Raw genomic sequence first — 22,374 nt, forward strand, 5'->3', positions numbered from 1 at the left:
TCTCTCTTCTCCCATATCTACGCTGTAAGCAAGTTCTCCTTTGACTTGTTTTCCGAAAAAATACGCGCTTGCGTGCTGATGATTTAAATAGGAGCTGACATGCTGACTTCATATGCCGCTTGGCTTGTTCTTTCCAATCTTGAGATACCAAATCTCTTCTAGTCAAAACGTTTTGATACTCAGCTTTACTAATAATGATATTTTTTTCTTAGATCTCTTTCTATTAGGGTGAACACTCTATCTAAATGCAGAAAAGAGTCACCAGTAACTGGGAAGACTGCTTAAATCTTTATTATGCTTGCTGGTGCACAGTTAGCCAGGAACTCAGCACATCTATCAGCCACCAGGCAGATGGTGTTATAGCCTGAGAGATCAACATTTTTCAACTTAATGAATACGATGGAATCCACCTCATTCGGGGAGTTCATGCCTTCATCTTCTGTCAAACACTGTATTGATACATTAGAAGAGTTTAGACAATCACTTAAGAATCCTTGAAAAAATGAAAGGTTATAACAATAAAACGGTCTGGAGTAGTAGGCAGTTTGATCTATTACCTTAGGGAGAACAAGGTTCTGTTGATAGCCGAGGCTCAAGAGAAAACATACTGTTGGCTTTATACGCAAGTGTTGTTAAAAAGGTTTTGTGCTTGTTTCTTGCGTGGGTCCAATTTTAATTTTAGTCCTGACTTCAGAGTCTCATATTGTTCCATTGAGAGTCTATTTTCAGTTCAATTCATTTGCTACACTAATCTACACTTGGGTAAGAAAATTCTATGTTAAACTGTGTGAAGAAAACTTTTCTGAAAAAACCTTGAGTGACCTCTCTCTTTCTACACTGAACATTCTCCGTAGTTTACTGATGCTGAGATCTGTTGGCAGATAAACACGAAATGTTTTTTTCTCTTGAATTATGCGATTCACAGGCGTTTAGACTGCAAATGGAGGTCTTCACTGCTTCTCTAAGTGATTTCCCCCTCGGTTTTCTACTGGGACATTGCAGTTTTTTAACACTGCTGTGATCCTGTTCTATCTTATTGGTGTCAACACCTTGAGGAACGTTTCACGACAGACTTGCTGATTGGCTGACAGTACGGTATTTGAAAGTGAAGTATTTTCCTTTGGTTCATCTTCCTCTTTGATTGGGTGTTTCAGCACGACAATGTCTGAGAATGAATTCATCTTGCCTACTCTTTTCAGGGACGGAGTAAAATGCGTCATTGAAGTCTTTCATGTCAGACATCGTTAGCAATGAACATTGATAACCAACTTTGTCGTTTCATGTAGGTACTGTTGGAGGTCTTTACCAGATTACATGGGCACACGACACAATGAAACCACTATCTATACTGTATATTGTCATATAAGGATAGTAGACTTATTTAAAAATTGAAGTAATTATACAAAAAAGAAGACAGAACCATATAAAAATAGCAGTAAACATCTACGTTTCTCCATTAACATACTAATTATAAGATTATATTAACGTCACTGGGTTTGAAACACGTTTTCTTTGTTGGTTCAGTTGTTGCATTTTAATATTTATTTTTCCTTTATTTTAGTGCTTATTTTAAACAGCGAATCTCTCACTCCTTCCACTACGGCCATTTACCCAACAATCCAACCCAATGCTCAGATTTTTATCACCAGAATAGACGAGACAATTAGTAACGATTAAAAATTTTCCCGTCTCTCAGTCATTAAATTGGCCTATATCACTATTTTTCATGGCCCTGTATCTTGGAAATTCTTAGCATAAGGTAAATTAAAACTCTTATCATGTTTCTCCCTACATACTCTTACATTATTGCTGACATCAAAATTATTTCAGACAGTTGATAGTTACGCGCAATACACGCAAAAATGGAGCAGTGTAGGTTACAAGTAATCCTTACCTTGGCCTCTTTTCAGTGTTTCTTTTCGACTTTTCTGGTTGCCGAATTCTCTTCCTGGATTTTTCTTCTGTTGCTAGTGTGATTCATTTCACTCACTTAATTGTTAATTATTGGTGGTAATACTGTAAAAATGCTTCAAAAGCTGAAGTACGGGTTAGTACGTTTATTATCCTGCACGGGCAGTCGCCACGTCTGATTTTAGTCGTTTGATCATATCTGGAGTTACTAGTGGTTAACATTAGTTTATTCAGAAAATGTCCAAATTTGGTACCAGTCTGTGAACATTGAACTTCAATGTGTAATTTATCATACGTAGGTCAAATCCTAAAACAAATGGACTTAACCAAGGAAAAGAGCGGAAAATCCCCTATCGGACTCCACTGATACCTAAATTTCGACCGGGAGGTAGAAGTCCGGGGTTGATATTAGGATACTCAAATAATAAAGACAAGTGCCGACAATGATATCATACAATATAACTAATCGAAGAAATGAGATTATATAAACCTGAAATGAAATTATTTGTACAGAATTTCGAAGAAAATAAACACATACCATTTAAGATCACTACAAGCAATGACACGGGCTCTGAATAATATCCCTACACAGGTCAGGCACAACATGTGTTTTCGCGTACAAAGACTAGACCTAACCAGTAACAGCATGGTTACTGTGTCGAGGTACTGCTAACGGAGCCGTAACGTAAACCCGTTTCGCCAGAGGACAGCACTTCTCATTTGTAAAATAGAAATACTAATAGGAAATAATAAAAGTTCAGTCAGCACCAGTACGCACGAAGGTCACATGTGAAATACAATATAACAGTAAAATACATTCCATCGACAACCACATCACATAGATCCACATTATCTGATTTGGAGTAGAGGGCATCACATCCGATGTAAAGTTAAGTAAAATAATTAATTTCAAGTGAGACAAAGTCGATTAAAATTGCATCATTTTTACCAGCATAGCTATGTAGTAAAGACAGCAATAAAATACAACACAACAGTACAGATTTCGTAGGACAAACGCACTTTTTCATGCCATCTTTACCTTTACAGTAAAATCTATGAAAGACAGTTCACAAATAAAATTACATGTAATCATTAAAATTCCATAAGACATAGAAAAAATTTACCGAGAGATGCCGGACTCATTGTTTTTATATGTATATGGATATGGATATGGTGTCTGTTCTTTCGGACTGAGTGAGAGGACCAACAACCGTACTTTAACGGATGTCATGAGACGTCCGCAATGACCAAACCCAGCGATCAACAACGAAAAAAAAAAAAAAAGATGCAGGAGATCCCAGGTTCGAGTCCCGGTCGGGGCACACATTTTTACCTGTTCCCGTTGATATATATCAACTGCCGAGGAGCAGCTACCGGTATTCATATAATTCTAATTTCATTTTTTTTTCCTCTCCACAAGTAAATCATTAAAAAGTCAAATAATCGCCTACGACTGCTTGAGATTTGTTCATTTATTACAAGTTCTGCGTCTACCTCATTACTCACACATATTTCAGTATCTTCTGAAACGTCCAGTACTGTACCTTTAGTATCAAAATGCAAAATGGACATGTCATCTTCAATATTTTTAAGCCGGTATTAGTTCTCCTTTACATGAAATCCCATCGCACTTCCGTTGCTTGCGTATCCATGTTCACGAAATTCAATTTGAAACTCCCTTCCAGATGTAATGTTTCTCACATAAACCGCAGAAAATCTTATATATTTACACCTGCCCAACAGAATTTACTCGATAATGGTTCTCCTATGCCGCAGCATTTTACCCGGTTTATTATTCGTTTGAAATCCTCCTGTAATATTATATTTGCGAAAGACATATGCTCTTCTATCTGACATAGATCCATAGTATGACAACGAAATATACTTTTCCACCTCCTTATTAACTACTTCATTCTTTTCTTTTCTATCAAAAATTTTTCTTCCAGTATATACAAATAATTTCATTTGAGGTTTATAGATCTCATTTTTTGATTACGCTGTATCGTGTGATATTATTATTTGTACTTGTCTTTATTATTCATCACCAGGCCATCTGATGACGGACTACGTCCGAAACACGTCACCAGCACAGTAAAGGATTAAATACCATCTCGATCTGCATTATTTATGCGACTTACCAGCATTTTCAAATTCACTTTCATAGTTACTGTTATTATGCTCGCACACCCCTACCAGGACTTCAGCTCCCATTTGCAAAATGTCTCACAATGTTTAACAATTTTATGAAAGTTATTAGAATGACGTAGTAATGTTATGAACTACGAACCATGAAACTGTTGTGGTAGGGGTGGCTAGCGTGCCTCAAAGGTACCGATGGACGTACCTAGGGTGCAGTCATAACGGCGTGTATGTGGAGAGGACAGATTAACCTGCAGTTCCTGGGATTCCAGTAAGCTTTTCATCAATAATATGCAGCCACCTGGAAGACTGATCTGGCCTTGTACCGCTAGTCAATGTGATCATTCCATGTTGTAACTGCGGACGGATGAAAACAAGGATAAGTTGTAGTATCTCCCTATGCCGTACATCTAACCTGTATGTTGCAATAACGACTGCATCCCCTTGAATAATATATTCCAGAGATAACATATTTCCCCAGTCCAGTCTATGGACAGGAATGAAAAAAAAGCAAGCGCTCTATGAACCTAAGGGTGGAAGGCTGCATTCTTTAACGCGATACGTAGGTAAAAGAATCTGAAGGGAGGAACAAATAGGTTGAAGACGGATACAGTGGGCATTCCTGAAGATCGGTGACAGGAAGAACAGGATTTCTGCCAGCTGGGTACAAGATTATCAGTCAGATGTCAAATAAGGGTAGCACATGAATAAGACTAATAACGAATAAGGAAACAGGAACGCGGGTAAACACTGAACAGCATACGGAACACATTATCGTAACCAAGGTAGATACAAAGCAAGAAATGCTGAAGAGCCTAAACTAATCTTTATTAGCAAGTGTTGACAATGTTATGTTGTCTTAGGTGGTATAAGAGTCAAAGAACCTAACATACTTCCGTTACTGTAACTTCATAGTGTCATATGGGATCACTTTTGAAATGGCAAGGATGCCGGTATCCGGGAGAAGTAAGCTGCCAAACTCACACTCAGCAAAATAAAATGCACAATTGATTTCGCACCAACAATTTTACGTATGGCACACGCTAGTGAGCTGAGAGCATCTGATTTTTAAGTTAAACTCCCGGACTGATTAGTTTAAAATCACCAACAAGCAAATCAGACAGATTACATTTAAAAATACGTTCCCGTAAAAGAATCTCTGTGGCTCAGCGTTAAATTAATTCAATACTACTGACATAATTCCAGCAACAAGACTTAAATATCAGTCCACAACTTATTTATAATATCAAAACAACACGCCAAATGTCAGCAAAGGAAAAAGATTAGTTCTGAAAAACTTCGTTTAGGAGGTGGTACAAGAATTATTTATACATGAAGATGGTATCTGTTCTTTCGGACATTTCCGAAATAACAGATACCATCGGTGGTCATGCAACTCGTTAGAATAAAATTACAATGAAATAAATACCCCTAGCTGTATACAGGAGTTGATATATTCTATAAGTCAACGGGGACAGTTGAAAATGTGTGCCCCAACCGGGACTCGAAAACGGGACCTCCTGCTTATATAGCACGCTGTATCCATCTCTTTTTTTTTTTTTTTTTTTTTTTTTTTTTTTTTGTGACACCCGTTTCAGTTCGTCGTTGATCCATTAACTCAATGTTTTTTACTACAGAGGGCAGCTAACCGTCTGACCGAATACGCTGAGCTACCGTGCCGGCGTCCATCTGAGCCATCGACGACACAGAGCATTGTGCGACTGCAGGGACTTACCTCTGGCACGCCTCCCGTGAGACCCACATTCGCAAATTATTGTCCGGCGCTATATTCATAGTGCCCCTACCCATTATACTCATTACTCGCGCCTTTACTGCCGATTGCCGTAAGAGTTTGGGCACTGTTTGTGCATCCGCACAGAAGAAGGTCAAATGGCAGGTGAGCCTTATATATATATATATATATATATATATATATATATATATATATATATATATATATGAAGATGGTATCTGTTATTTCTTTCCGACATGTCCGATTTCCCGAAGATTCTTCTCCGTGTAAATTCATTCCAAATATTTTCTCGGGGACAAACTGTCACGGTGAACACCACCATAGTGGTCCATAAGTGCTTGCTGATTGACATGCACTGTCTTTTGCCCTTCCTCCAACTGCCTTGTGTTGCCAGGCCAGCTCCCTATTGCACGTCATGTGACGTCCAACTCCTTGTGCATTACTGGGAGACCTCTGGCAACTTTCTCCCGTACTTTCATTCACTTACACAGACTAGTTAATATGTTGTGTTACTTTATCTAGCTCGTCCTGACGTTTTCCAAACCAGTGCATTATCGATAACACCAAATAACATGGGTGTTTGTAGAAACTGACTTCTGCGGATCTGCAGTACAGTAATGTGACCAGTGTAAATAAGTGTTGTAAACTGACTCTCTCTTTAATATATATGGCTATAATAGTCTCAGAGTACTAATATGCATCTCGACTTAGAGTTCATGAACATATTTTGTGAAAATTTGGTTATTACTTCTTACATTAAAATATGTTTCACACGTTGTAGTATATTCCTTATCCACGAAGATAATTTCTTATGGGGTCACTAAAAGGGATATTAGCACGTCTCTTTTTAATGGAAATTTAGATTATGTACTATTGTTTTATGGCATGTTCTACATCCTTCTACATCCTTCAGGTTCTCCTCCCTATGGATCTGGCGAAGAATAAGTTCATCTAATCTACTCTACCACAACGGTACAAATACTCTGAACACGCCTACTAGGTCGGTAGACGATAAAGACGTAGTAGAAATATAACGTGATTCGAAAAATATTATTCACTTTGTTAAGTAAGCCGAAAACTTGGCTTATGAGGGACTGCAGTTCTAAAGTAGGAAAAGGAATCAAAGCAAAACAGCAAAAGACCTTGTAGTGGGGGGAAAGGAATGAAAGGGGAAGCTGCCTAGTAGAATTTTACAAAGACAATAATTTAATCATTCCTAGCATTTGATTTAAGAATCCCGAAAGAAGGCTGTATACTTGGAAGAGACCTAGGGGTACGAAAAGGTTGTGGATAGATTGTATAATGTTAATATAGAATTTATGAACCTAATGTTTAACAAAAACATTTCAAGGGGGACAGTTGCAGTCTGACCATAATTTATTGGTCGTGAACTGCAGATTAAAACTAAAAACATTGCGGGAGGTAGGAAATTAAGTAGACCGCACCTGGGTGACCTGGAAAAATTGAAAGTGCCAGAGGTTGTTGAGAAATTTAAAGGGAGCGTCAGGCAATAACTAACTGAAACGGGTATAAGGAACACAATAGAAGCAGATATGAATTGGTGAAGGCAGAAGAGCATTAAATAATCAAAAAGAAAAATCTCAGTGGAGATCTTGTATAACGCGTGAGATATTGAACGCAATTGACAAAAAGATAATACAAAAATGCAGCAAATGAAACAGGCAAAAAAGAATATAGATGTCTAAAAATGAGACTGGCAGTAAGTCCAAAATGGCAAACTAGAAATGCAAAGATGCAGAAGCATACATAGTTAGAGGAAGAGATGTTGCTCACATTAAAATCAAAGAGACCCACGGAGAAAAGAAAAGCAGATGTATAAGTATGAATAGGTTAGATGGCACGTCAGTACTAAGCAATATAGAGAAAGCTGGAAGGTGGAAGGAATGTATAGAAATGTTTACCACCCACGTTATCTTCCCTGCAAGACTACACTCCAGAAAATCACCTTTATAAAAGTCTACCTTACACTTAAACATTAGATGTACTGCACGAAAAGAATCTCTCAAAAAGATGAATTTCTTAAAATCTAACACAAATCTGAATGTCAGGAAACCTTTTATGAAAGTATTTGGAGTCCAGTCTTGTATCGAAGTGAAAAGTGAACAATAAGAAGTTCACATAATAAAAGAATACAACGTCTGGCAGAGCTGTGCGAAGAGAAAATCTGAATATTAGATGGACAGTTTCGATAACTAATAAGAACGTACTGAATCTAATTGCGGAAAAAAGAAATTTATGGCACAACTTGTCTAAAAGAAGAGATCCATTAATAGGTCAAATCCTGAAGCATCAAAGAATAGTCACCTTGGTAATGGAGGGATGTGTTGTGGGTATAAATTATACAGGGTGGTCCATTAACAGTGACCGGGCCAAATATCTCACGAAATAATCATCGAACGAAAAAACTACAAAGAACGAAACTCTTGTAGCTTGAAGGGGGAAACCAGATGGCGCTATGGTTGGCCAGCTAGATGGCACTGCCATAGGTCAAACGGATATCAACTGCGTTTTTTTAAAATAGGAACGCCCCTTTTTAATTACATATTCGTGTAGTATTTAAAGAAATATGAATGTTTTAGTTCGACCACTTTTTTTCGCTTTGTGATTGATGACGCTGTAATAGTCACAAACTTATAAGTACGCGGTATCACGTAACATACCGCCAGTGCCGACGGTATTTGCTTCGTGATACATTACCAGTATTAAAATGGACCGTTTACCAATTGCGGAAAAAGTTGATATCGTGTTGATGTATGGCTATTGTGATCAAAATGCCCAACGGGCGTGTGCTATGTATGCTGCTCTGTATCCCGGACGACATCATCCAAGTGTCCAGACCGTTCACCGGATAGTTACGTTATTTAAGGAAACAGGAAGTGTTCAGCAACATGTGAAACGTAAACCACGAACTGCAACAAATGATGATGAACAAGTAGGTGTTTTAGCTGCTGTCGCGGCTAATCCGCACATCAGTAGCAGACAAATTGGGCGGGAATCGGGAATCTCAGAAACGTCGGTGTTGAGAATGCTACATCAACATCGATTGCACCCGTACCATATTTCTATGCACCAGGAATTGCTTGGCGACGACTTTTAACGTCGTGTAGAGTTCTGCCACTGGGCACAAGAGAAATTACGGGACGATGACGGATTTTTGGCACGCGTTCTATTTAGCGACGAAGCGTCAGCGCATTGTCAATGCATGTGCGAATATTACGGAAGGCGAACTACTCGCTGTTGAGAGGAATGTCGTTACATGTGTTGCCAAATGCATTGAGGTTGACGGACATCATTTTGAGCATTTATTGCATTAATGTGGTATTTACAGGTAATCACGCTATAACAGCCTCCGTCCTCAGAAATGGTAAGTTCACAAAGGTACATCTGTCACAACGGAAAAACTGAAATAAAATGTTCAAACGTACCTACGTTCTGTATTTTACTTTAAGATACCTACCTGTTACCAACTGTTCGTCTAAAATTGTGAGCTATATGTTTGTGACTATTACAGCGCCATCTTTCGGAAAGCGAAAAAAGTGGTCTAACTAAAACATTCATATTTCTTTACGTACTACACGAATATGTGAATAAAAATGGGGGTTCCTATTTAAAAAAAACGCAGTTGATATCCGTTTGATCTATGGCAGCGCAATCTAGCGGGCCAACGATAGCACCAGTGGTTTCCCCCTTCAAACTAGAAAAGTTTCGTTCTTTGTAGTTTTTTCGTTTGACGCTTATTTCGCGAGATATTTGGCCCGGTCACGATGAATGGACCACCCTGTAGACACCAAGGGATGAATACAGAAAAATATTCATACGGATATCGATTACAGTAGAAGAAAAGACACACAGGATAGTGAAGTGTGGAGAGTTGCATTAAATGACTCTTCAGACTGAAGCATGCAATAACAACAACAGGAAAGTCCAGAGATGGGGGAGGCAAAATGTAGTATCACGTGTCGATGCCACCCCATCGACGTCATAGCAACTGAAGCGCAAGTTTCTGTGAGACCTGGCGGACCCAATGTAGCTGGCCCGCTGCGCGACGTCCCTGGCGACCTCGTACCACGAGCGCCCTCTGCCGCCTCGACGTAGGACGGCAGGAGGCACCCGCTCGGGCCACTCGCGCGTAGAGCCTCTAAGCAAGGAGAAACCACTCTCATCCATGTGACATTGATAGCTGGACTGTTTCTTGCTGCAATATTTGCATTGCGGCTTCGTACATTTGGAGAAATACAAGTGAATTAAATATAACGCAAATACTGAATTTAATTGACGAAAGAAAAGTATAATGACAGCAAGCTAAACAAGCAAAAAAATATGCACCTCTAGAAAATGAGATTGACAGATTTCAAAAGGGAAAGGCGGGAATTACTAGAGGCAAAATGCATAGCTGTAGAAACATGGATGACTACAGCAAATACAGATGCCATACCATATATAGAAAAATTAAAGAATTCCTTGAAGAAAAGAGAAGCGGCTCTGTGAATGTCTGGAGCTCATAAGACAGTCAGTACTAAAAAAGCAAGGAATGCGGAGGGATGAAAGGAATATGTAAAGAAAGGAAACAAGAGGACTATCTTAGGGAAATGGAAGAGAATGTGAATGAAGATGAAATTTTGAGATACGATATTAAAGGACGAATTTTGAAAAAAGTGAAAAACCTAAGTCGATACAAGGCATGTGAGGTAGATGGCGTTTTCTCTTAACACTGAGACCCTTGGGAGAACCAATGATGACAGAAATGTTCCTGGTCGAAATACCCATCCCCATACTGTTAGAAGAGTATAATAATAGGCTACTAGTACCAAAGAATATACGTGCTTGCAGTTGTGGATATTATGGGACTTAAGTTTACTTAATCATGGTTGCAAAATACTGAGACGAATTATTTCCAGAATACTGAGAGAACAGTGATTTGTGGCGCTGCTGTCTTGTTAGTGTTTGATCAAGTTTCAGGTATTTTATGTTATGATGCTATATAAAACGTAAAAGGTATATAAAATTTCTGTCTGCGGAGTGGCCGAGCGGTTCTAGGCGCTACAGTCTGGAACCGCGCGACCGCTACGGTCGCAGGTTCGAATCCTGCCTCTGGCATGGATGTGTGTGATGTCCTTAGGTTAGTTAGGTTTAAGTAGTTCTAAGTTCTCGGGGACTAATGACCTCAGAACTTATGTCCCATAGTGCTCAGAGCCATTTGAACCATTGGAGCCTTCTATCGGAATGTCAAAGGGAAGAGATAATTTTTTTGTAAGAATTCTAGGAGAACTGTGTAGAAGAAATCGCTTACTAGACTAAGCTGAGACCAGTTCTGGAGTAGTGCTCCAGGATTTTGAATCCTTCTCCAGTAGGCAAGGCAACAGAAATCGAATTCGGAGGTGCACCGGTAGTATCATATCGGGACGACATAGTGCACACGGAAGTGCATGTAAGTTGTTTGGAGGACCTTAATCGTAATCTTGCGAGGGAAGAAGACGTTGTCCTCACGAAAGACTGTTGGCTAAATTTAGAGAACCGCTATTCGAGGAATAATGTGCGACAATCGATATCTCGCTTAGGGACCGTGAGACTAATAAGGGATCCATTGAGAGAGAGGTCGCAAATTCAGTCTTAAGTAATGCTGATTTCAAAGTGTTGTGTTTACAGTTATGATAGGAAAAATGTTAGGTGCTAATGACACACCGTGTGCATCAGGGGGGTGACAGAAAAAGTGTGTCCGGGAGATCAAGAAATATTCAAAACAAACAAACAACGTGCACCATGGACACCAAATGAAAAATAGCGCGCCACAATGAACATGAAGGACCGCACCATCAATGTAGAAGGCGAATTCCTTGGGCGTTACAAACTGTGCAGGACTTTCAGTTAATTATCCACTCTAAAAGAATGTCTGTAGAATCATGTTGGTGTAAAGGTGTGATAAGAACTGGTGGAATGTGATGGCATGCTACCGAATGCGAAAGAGCCTGTTGTGGAGCTTATCATCCATTGGCTCCAGGTGGCATGAACTGCAACGACACACACTTTTCAGGAGAGATAATTGCCCAAAGGAGTATGATTTTTACAAGCAGACAAGAAATCAAGCAAAAGCAAATTTTTTTTTACCAGCTACTGGCCAAAAATAATGCTCATACCACAGCTGTAGTTCTATTACACTCATTTTCCATCTCTTGTTGATCTTGATGCAACTCTCTTGGTACCTCTAATTTGCAGGGTTCCTGTCATATGCATTGCCTCTTACAATCCATATTGGTCGGACTTGAAAACAAATTCCTTACTTAATGACAGGATAAGTGTTTTTATCTTAACTACCAATTTTTGGGCAGTTTGCTGGGCATCGTAAAGCGGATGCTTTGTTTGAAATTTCGTTATCTTACCTTTTCCGATTCTGTAGCACTGTTGAAATTCATGGAACCATTTACCGCTTTCCTTTAAATCACTGTAATATGGGTCGCACGTAATTTGATCTGCATAAAGTAGTAGGTCACTATCTTGTACATCCTGTAAATTGTGTCGAGATCCTTGAAACGCGCAAACACCAGTTTTTGTAATAACCCGCGCCCTGTCCTAGTTTTTCTTATGCACTGCATGGTCATATTGCTGCAGACTTACTCGAAATTTGTTTATAATTGTTTTTTTTTGCTACTCTGCAGGTGATCTTCCATGTACGTAATTAAGTGGATTCTCCGCTCCTTGGACAGCGGTTGTCCTGTGCTACGTTTCACTGAAGACGGGATTTGTGGCTCCCTGTCCGATTAGTATGATGAATTGTATGGCTCGACAACTGCTTCAGTATAGCTATGACTTGACGGATCGTCGTCATTGTACTCCTCATGTACAATATCTGCACAGTCCAGCGTATATCACACCAATGACTCATCTTGCAGAAACGGTAATATTTCATCTACCACTTCTCCCTCACGCAGCGAAATTCCTTCGGCTCCTTCCTGACGAAATGTCAACATCTAAACTGTTGTTTTAGGTATAATGCAATGTTTGCTTTTCTTTATCATTGCCATTATTCTGCTTTCTATCAACACCTCTAGCACTGCAGCAGTGTTGTGAGTGACTCGTCGGCTAAGCTGTTCAAGTATCCTCCCCTGTTGTCATTAGCAGGCAACATTGTGGTCGCGTGCTAGGCAATATGTGGGGCGTCGAATGCCGTAAAGGAATTCCTCGTAAGAGAAACTAAGACGCGTACGATCCATCTAGACATTCATTTTCCGTCACCTAATATATCAATGGATTAGGACAGAAATTTGGTGATATTGGTACGATGCACCCTCGGCCACGTAGATCTCTTCTTCAGTGTATTGCAAATCATATGTGTACATCTAGAGTCCTCCTGCTGCCTACAACAGAAACCCAAATATGTATGAAATGTCATTACAAGGAACTTGCGTATTCTTCTTATCTTTTTCTAGGAAGATAATTAATATCAAATTTTCTGTGAAAATACGCCGTAGTCATAATTGAACTTTCGCTACTTGAGACAGTGTAGGCGGAAAACTATTTATCGTATGGGTACCCAACTTTATAGGGATGATGTTCAGACTGTGTGCTGCAGGATTTGCGTTTTTTGTAGTGTGACTTGGAAAACGTCAGGAGATAAGGGAAGATTCCAGTTAGATTACATTGTGATCAGGCAGAGATTCCGAAATCAGATACTGGATTGTAAGATGCACTCAGCACCAGATACAGATTCTGAATTCAATTTAGGCTGAGACAGGAAGAGTAGACAGGAAGAATCTATGCACAGAAAAGTGGAACATGGAAGTTATGAAGGAATGAAGAGATACGCTTGCAGTTTTGAGGCTACAGATACTGCGACATTAAAAAGCACAGTAGACAGGTCAGTTGAAGAGGAATGGGCATGTCTAAAAAGACAATCATATAAGTTGGGAAGATAAACATAGGTACCATGAAGGTAACTGCGAAAAAACCATGACTAACAGAATAAGTACTTCGGCTGATCGATGAAAGAAGGAAGTGCAAAAATGTTCGAAGAAATATAAAAATACAGAAATGTAAGTGACTTAGGAATGAAATAAACAGAAAGTGCAGGGAAGCTAAGGCGAAATGCCTGCATGCAGGATATCAAGAAATCTAAAAAGAAATGTTTATCTAAAAGACTGACTCAGCATATAGAAAAGTCAAAACAATCCTCGGTGAAATTAAAAGCAAGGGTGGTAACGTAAATAGTACAATGGAAATTTCACTGTTAAATGCAGAGGAGAGAGTGGATGCTTGAAAAGAGTGCACTGAAGGCCTCTATGAGGGGGGGGGGGGGGGGGGGGGGACTTGTCTCATGACATGATGAAAGAAGGTACACGAGTCGACAAGAAGAGATAGGGGATCCAGTATTTGAATCAGAATTTAAGAGAGGTTTGGACGACCTGAGATTAAATGAGACAGAAGAGAGGGGAGAAGCACTAACAAAATGACTATTCCCGTTGGTGTGTAGATCGAATGAGTGTGGCGATATACCATCATATTCCCAGAAAAACATCACACAATTCCGAAGATAGCAAGAGCTGACGAGTGCGAGAATTATCACACAATCAGCTTAACGGTTCATGCATTAAAGCTGCTGACAAGAAGAACGGAAAATGGAACTGAGTATCTATTACATAGCGATCAGTTTGGTTTTGCAAAAGAAAAAAAGCAGCATAGAGGCAGTTCTGAAGTTGCGATTGATAATGGAAGCAAGGCCGAAGAAAAATCAAGACTTCTTCATAGGGTTTGTCGACCTGGCACAGGAAAAGAATTCGTGGTAAAACAAATCAGAAGACTGATGAATCAGAAAAACACATAAAAGTGGAATAAAATAAAACTCAGGTGATTCATCCCTAGGAACCCCACAGGTGTCGCAGTCTTTGGAGTTTGGTTGAAGTAGAAAATAATACAAAGTGACCAAATTCTAAATTTTTTACCCCTCATACTTTCCTCCATTTCGAAATTAATTTCTCTTTGATTCCTCGGAATGTGTCCTGCCGACATACCCTCTCTTTCAGTGAAACTATACTACAAAGCTGTTTCTTCTCCAGTAAGATTCAGTACTTTTCCATTAGTGACTCGACATATCCTCAGCAGTCTTCTGCAACACTCTACTGTTTACCATACACGTTTCGCTTCCATTTAACGCTATACTGCAAACAAATACTTTCAGAAAAATCTTCCTGGGACTTAAATTTTTATTCGATGTTAACAAAAACTTTTTATCTGCTCCGAATTTCAGCACCGAGGTCTCCTCTCCGGCGTTTACAAATGTACTAGCACTGACTCGCGGTGGATTTAGAGGTATCGAGTGAGCTACAGTCTGCGTTGCTTTCCTTTTCGGTAGCACCAGCCCTTTATGCAACGAAAACGCAATCTAACAACGAAGTCGGAGGTCCAATAAGAGATTGGATCCCTATAAAAGGGATCAGTTCGAATGAATTTACTGAAAAAGCATCGGAGAACGATCGCCATTTTTTTCCTCGCAAGGCAATAATTCCAGCGCCAAGAGAAAGCTTTCGTTCCAACAATGCAGCATGGCAATTTCATTACCTGGAATCGTGACATTCCCTTCTGTGAACACAGCGTTGCAATATTTTGTTAAGAGAATGTTTTATACCTCCTACCTTCTTTATCTGCTTCATACCATATTTTACCAGATACCGGATGATAGCGTTCACCACTAAGCTGATTAAATTGACTCTGCAGAGCATTATCAACATTTCTCCCAAGAAATGACCCGTGCTTTTCGAGCCAATATGGTACTAACAGGTGCACGGTTACTAACTATATCATTCAGCTCGATGATTTCAGCTGTTTTAGTCTCCATTCCTTTAAAAACAAGTAAAATACTACCAAAGGTTCACACAGGAGAAATCCTAAACGTATCATTTCCTCTACTTAGCTTACTTTGAGGTTTGCCGATGACTTTATAATTCAGTCCGAGACAGCAAAGGACTTCAAAGAGCAGTTGAACAGAATGGACAGTGTCTAGAAAGGAGATATCAGATGAAAATCAAAAAACAATGATAATAGAATATAATCGAATGAAATCAGGTAAAGTTAAGAAGATTAGATTAATAAACGAGACATTTTAAGTAGTAGATGAGTTTTGATATGTGGGCACCAAAATAACTGAAGATGGTCGAAATAGAGAGGGTATAAAATGTAGTATAGCCGGCCATGACAAAAAAACCATTTCTGAAGAAGAGAAATTTGTTAACATCGATTATACACTACTGGCCATTAAAATTGCTACACCAAAAAGAAATACAGATGATAAACGGGTATTCATTGGACAAATATATTATACTAGAACTGACATGTGATTACATTTTCAAACAATTTGGGTGCATAGATCCTGAGAAATCAATACCCAGAACAACCACCTCTGGCCGTAATAACGGCCTTGATACGCCTGGGCATTCAGTCAAACAGTGCTTGGACGGGGTGTATAGGTACAGCTGCCCATGCAGCTTCAACACGGTACCACAGTTCATCAAGAGTAGTGACTGGCGTATTGTGACGAGCCAGTTTCTCGGCCACCATTGACCAGACGTTTTCAACTGGTGAGAGATTTGGAGAATGTGTTGGCCAGGGCAACAGTCGAACATTTTCTGTATCCAGAAAGGCCCGTACAGAACCTGCGGTCGTGCATTATGCTGCTGAAATGTAGGGTTTCACAGGGATCGAATGAAGGGTAGAGCCACGGTTAGTGACACATCTGAAATGTAGCGTCCACTGGTCAAAGTGCCGTCAATGCGAACAAGAGGTGACCAATGGCACCCCATACCACCACGCCGAGTGATACGCCAGTATGGCGATGACGAATACACGCTTCCAATGTGCGTTCACCGAGATGTCGCCAAACACGGATGCGACCATCATGATGCTGTAAACAGAACATGGATTCATCCGAAAAAATGACGTTTTGCCGTTCGTGCACCCAGGTTCGTCGTTGAGTACACCATCGCAATCGCTCCTGTCTGAGATGCAGCGTCAAGGGTAACCGCAGCCATGGTCTCCGAGCTGATAGGCCATGCCGCTGCAAACGTCGTCGAACTGTTCGTGCAGATGGTTGTTGTCTTGCAAACGTTCTCATCTGTTGACTCATGGATCGAGACGTGGCTGCACGATCCGTTAGAGCCATGCGGATAAGATGCCTGTCATCTCGACTGCTAGTGATACGAGGCCGTTGGGATTCAGCACAGCATTCCGTATTACCCTCCAGATCCCACCGATTCCATATTCTGCTAACAATCATTGGATCTCGATCAACGCGAACAGCAATGTCGTGATACGATAAACCGCAATCGTGATAGGCTACAATCCGCCCTTTATCAAAGTCGGAAACATGATGGTACGCATTTCTCCTCCTTACACGAGGCATCACAACAACGTTCCACCAGGCAACGCCGGTCAACTGCTGTTTGTGTATGAGAAATCGGTTGGAAACTTTCCTCATGTCAGCACGTTGTAGGTGTCGCCACCGGCGGCAGCCTTGTGAGAATGTTCTGAAAAGCTAATCATTTGCATATCACAGCATCTTCTTCCTGTCGGTTAAATTTCGCGTCTGTAGCACGTCTTCTTCATGGTGTAGCAATTTTAATGGCCAGTAGTTTATATTTAAATGTTAGGAAATCTTTTGTGAAGGTATTTGTCTGGAGTGTAGCCATGTATGGGATTGAATCATGGACCATAAGTAGTTTAGATTAAAAGAGAATAGAAGCTTTCGAATGTACTGCCACAGAAGAATGTTGAAGATTAGAAGCGTCGATCACGTAATTGATGAGGAGGTACTGAACGGAATAGGGGAGACAAGAAATTTGTGGCAAAACTTGATCAAAAGAATGGATCGGTTGATATGACCCCTTCTGAGACATCAAGGGATCACCTGTTTAGTATTTGAGGAAGTGTGTAGGGGTGACCAAGGGAAGAATACAGTAAGCATATTCAGAAGGACGCATGTTGCAGTAGGTATTCGTAGATGAAGAGGCTTGCACAGGATAGAGTAGCATGGAGAGCTGCATCATTCAGATCTTCGGACTGAAGACCACAATAACAACAACAATAGTTTCAGCACAAATTCTTTCCGAGGAAGGTATTCGTAGGACACCACATCAATTTTTGTTAAGCTATACTTTGTAAGTAGGCTGTTTAGGTTTTTTTATTGGTAACGCCACCTCTGTATAAAAATCACTGGCTGTGCTGTGTGAAGTCTGTGGCTGGTTTGCATTGTTGTCTGCCATTGTAGTGTTGGGCAGCGGCAGCTGGATGTGAACAGCGCGTAGCGTTGCGCAGTTGGAGGTGAGCCGCCAGCAGTGGTGGATGTGGGGAGAGAGATGGCGGAGTTTTGTAATTTGTCATGAACTGCTATATATATTATGACTATTAAGATCTATTAAATAATTATTTTATGACCCACATTCTTCGAAAAAGGAGCTCTTGGAATGGAAAGAACAATAAGAAGGGACTAATAACAGTAACTGCATATATCATTTTCTTTTCAAGTACTTGGTAATTTCTTTTGTAGAAATAGTTGTGTGCACCACTTTAATTACATAGACATTAAGATGTGATTATACATTTCCCTTATCTGCATTGTTGCCTTTAGTGTAATATTTTTTCTGCTTGAGCTTTGCCATGCTTAGTTATACGTTATAGCATTCACTGCTGCTGTTTGCCAGGCATAGTGCTACTGAATTTGACTTTGTATTATTCTGTTAAGCCAGTTTTACTAATGATTTATTTTTATTGTTTGCTGCACATTGCCTTATATTAGTTATAATATTGCAATTGCTTTGCTAATTTCTATAATGCTGCTTGCTTCGCAAATCTGCATTTTTTTCATTGCTGTTTGCGTTAATTGTTTTGTGCTGCTGCATTGCCTCGTCCCTTAGTTTAGCATCTGAGCTCAGTAGAGTTAAGTTAGCTTAAGAGGGGGTAGACTATATAAGAAACTGACTATGGACAATAGGGAAAAAATGCATTGAGAAGTTATATGAAAACGATTTGGGCCAAAATGAGTATTGTACACTGAGAAATAATTATTTTGAAAGAAATATGAATAGAATACAGAAAGCAGGTATAGATAGGACTTTTTGGGAATAATGACGAATGAAGGGAGATCTCCGAGAAGTAAAGAAAGTTTTGTTTGCAAAATACTGCAGTAAAACAAACCCTGCCCTTTCCTCTTGTGTCATCCCTCTATGTGTTTGTGTACCCCTGTGTATTTGTGTTTTTCCTGTCTTTATGTGTTTAGCTGATGAGAGCTATGTTGTAGAATTTTTCTAATACTATGTTATTTACTTTGTAAAGATGTTGAGACATTATTTATTCTGTTTTGTTTTAATGCTCATGTGTAAAGTTGATGCTTCAAAAGTTATTCTGATCTTTTATGTATTTACTTATGTCATAATTCCTGTAACACTGATGTATATGTTATTTCGATTCTTTTGTAAAGCCCATATTACTACAAATGTTATCTGTACTGTTATGTTCTTTAATGATGTATTTTGCACCTTTGTAATTGTATTTTCATGTTGTAAATTTATAATTGTATAAACACCAGTTCTTCAAATTAAGTTGCATTTCACTGCACACGTTTCTGTTGGTCATAGTATATGGACAATATGTGAGAAGTAGGGACTGATAGTGTTTGCACGTGTGTTAATAGTTCAGCAAGGGACTGGATAACAGCATTGCTGGTTCTAAGGACAATTCCTAAAACTTTGTGAGTGCACAAGTGGTGGTTATGGACTTGCTATATTATCCGCAAGACTCTTCAATGGTGATTGTGCACCTGCACAGTCACAACAGATGGCTGCTGGCCATTTCTACAAGGACTACAGTGGGTCTACACCTTTGCTGACTCACCAGTACCATTATTTCTACAAGGACTGCAGTGGGTCTGCACCTTTGGTGGCCCACCAGTATCGTAATCTCTACCAGGACTACAGTGGGTCTGCTCTGTGATGACCTACCAATACTCTTCAAAATTTCGATTGACTCTGCTGTGGGTTTGCTCTGTTGTGGCCCATTACTTGTCTGCATGTCAAGAGTCAGCACTGTCTTTCCATTGGAAGGACAACACTACTTCTTCAAGACCGCATGGAAATCCACTACTTCCGTGTGCATTTTCTTTTACTGCTCAGACTTTGAGAAAAACACTGCTATTTTACTGTGATAAACGATTAGGACTGTCTTTATGGACTGTGAGAAAGTTTAGCTTTTGACCAACATTGTATCAATAAGTATGTGCATTTGATATCTTTGTTATTGTAATTATGAAAAATTTTATAAAAATCATTATTGGCCACTGCCCAAAACAGTTTGTAAAATTTTTTGTGGGGAGCATGGGGGCTATGTATAAAAATCACTGGCTGTGCTGTGTGCAGTCTATGGCTGGTTTGCATTGTTGTCTGCCATTGTAGTGTTGGGCAGCAGCAGCTGGATGTGAACAGCGTGTAGCGTTGCGCAGTTGGAGGTGAGCCGCCAGCAGTGGTGGATGTGGGGAGAGAGATGGCGGAGTTTTGTAATTTGTTATGAACTGCTATATATATTATGATTATTAAGGTAAATACATTGTTTGTTCTCTATTAATATCTTTCATCTGCTAACTATCCCTATCAGTAGTTAGTGCCTTCCGTAGTTTGAATCTTTTATTTAGCTGGCAGTAGTGGCGCTTTCTTTATTGCAGTAGCTCGAGTAACCAAGATTTTTGTGAGGTAAGTGATTTGTGAAACGTATAGGTTAATGTTAGTCAGGGCCATTCTTTCGTAGGGATTTTTTTTGAAAGTCAGATTGCGTTGCGCTAAAAATATTGTGTGTCAGTTTAAGCACAGTCATGTACAATTGTTCTAAGGGGACGTTTCAACTTTAATATTCACTATTGGTTACGTTCATTGAAAATTTCGTATAACAGATATCTAAAGCCTTAGCTAGTGTTTTGGTACACATGAAAACAATATCGGTAGCATAATTACGAAAGCGCTAATCAAGGTCTTAAACGTCTATCTCCTGGATATGTTCAGCGAAAGTAACTCGTAGTGGAAATTAACAGCAGCTGAGATGGTGCTTCACGTATACCTTCAACTATTAACAGCTGAACAGCTGTGTCAGTACAAAGTGGCGCGAGCACTGAGCGAGGTGGCACAGTGGTACATATCAGCAAATGCGCACCCTACCTAAGAATGTCAGTCTTACGTAGCACGCCTATATGTAGTTACGAATTCACGACTGCTACAACCTGTGTTCCACCATTTATGTTCGGCCCTATATTAGCATTGCCGCATGCCTTCGCCAACGGTGCATACCAAACTTTCGGCTATTTGTGATTAATAAGTTACCAGCTGCTTTCAAACAATCTCCGAAGATATCTCAAAAAGGCGAAAAGCATAAATAAAGCTGCCGCTGTCATATGCAGCCTAGACTGTTTTTCTTGTTGAAAATTGTATTTTTGAATTCTATGTATGATTCAAAAAAAAAAAAAAACCACTCCGTCTTCAGGCCACGAGTGGCCTACCTGGACCATCCGACCGCCGTGTCATCCTCGGTGGAGGATGTGGATAGGAGAGGCGTGGGGTCAGCACACCGCTATCCCGGTCGTAAGGTGGTATTCTCAGTTGGCATCACGAGGGTGAGGGCACCCCGAAAAATGGCAACAGCGCATGGTGGCCTGGATGGTCACCCATCCAAGCGCCGACCACGCTCGACAGCGCTTAACTTCGGTGATCTCATGGGAACCAGTGTATCAACTGTGGCAAGGTCGTTGCCTATGATTTCAAAAATAAAGCATTATTGACAAATTGCAGTTGGCGTCTTAAGGTTTTGGGAGTGCAGGACTTTCCATGATAGGCGTTCTATCACTTACGCATCTCCCATTGACAGTTCTCCAAAACACATGCCACACTGTTGACTACCATGCGTCTTTCAATATAGAATCATAGTAGACACATGGAGAAGAAACTTCTTCCTCATGTTAGGGCTGATGCTGCCTCAAACTAATTCCACAGCTCACATGCCGCACCATATTTCGGATCGTCTGGCAACATACTGACGCTCCGCATTTTGTTGGTAAACAAGTTGGGATTTTTTACATTTAATGCAAAATGTAGAGATAAGACAATGAGTAATTATAAAGTAGGCTAGACATTTTATGTCGGCTAGAACAGATAATTATCACTATGTTATCAGCCATGAAACGAAGAGAGGACGTTTATTTCGATTTGGATACGTGGTAATGAGTTGAGGTTCAAAATTAGTCACACGTAAGATAGTACATGGTAGAAAATCGCACTTGTGTAGTAGTAATATTTCTGAGACATGATAAATTATTAGACTTCTGGCACGAAAAATGACGTATCGAGACGTACTCCCAAAACGTAGCAGCAAACCGTGCACCTACATCTACATCCGCATCACATGCATCTACGCATCTACATCTATATCCGCATCCCGTGCATCTACGTCTACATGACTATTCTGCAGTTCACACTTAAATGCCTGGCAGAGAGGTCATCGAACCATCTTCAGACTCTGTCTTTACCGTCCCA

Source organism: Schistocerca serialis, chromosome 5 (assembly GCF_023864345.2).
Source record: "Schistocerca serialis cubense isolate TAMUIC-IGC-003099 chromosome 5, iqSchSeri2.2, whole genome shotgun sequence".
Taxonomy (NCBI): domain Eukaryota; kingdom Metazoa; phylum Arthropoda; class Insecta; order Orthoptera; family Acrididae; genus Schistocerca; species Schistocerca serialis.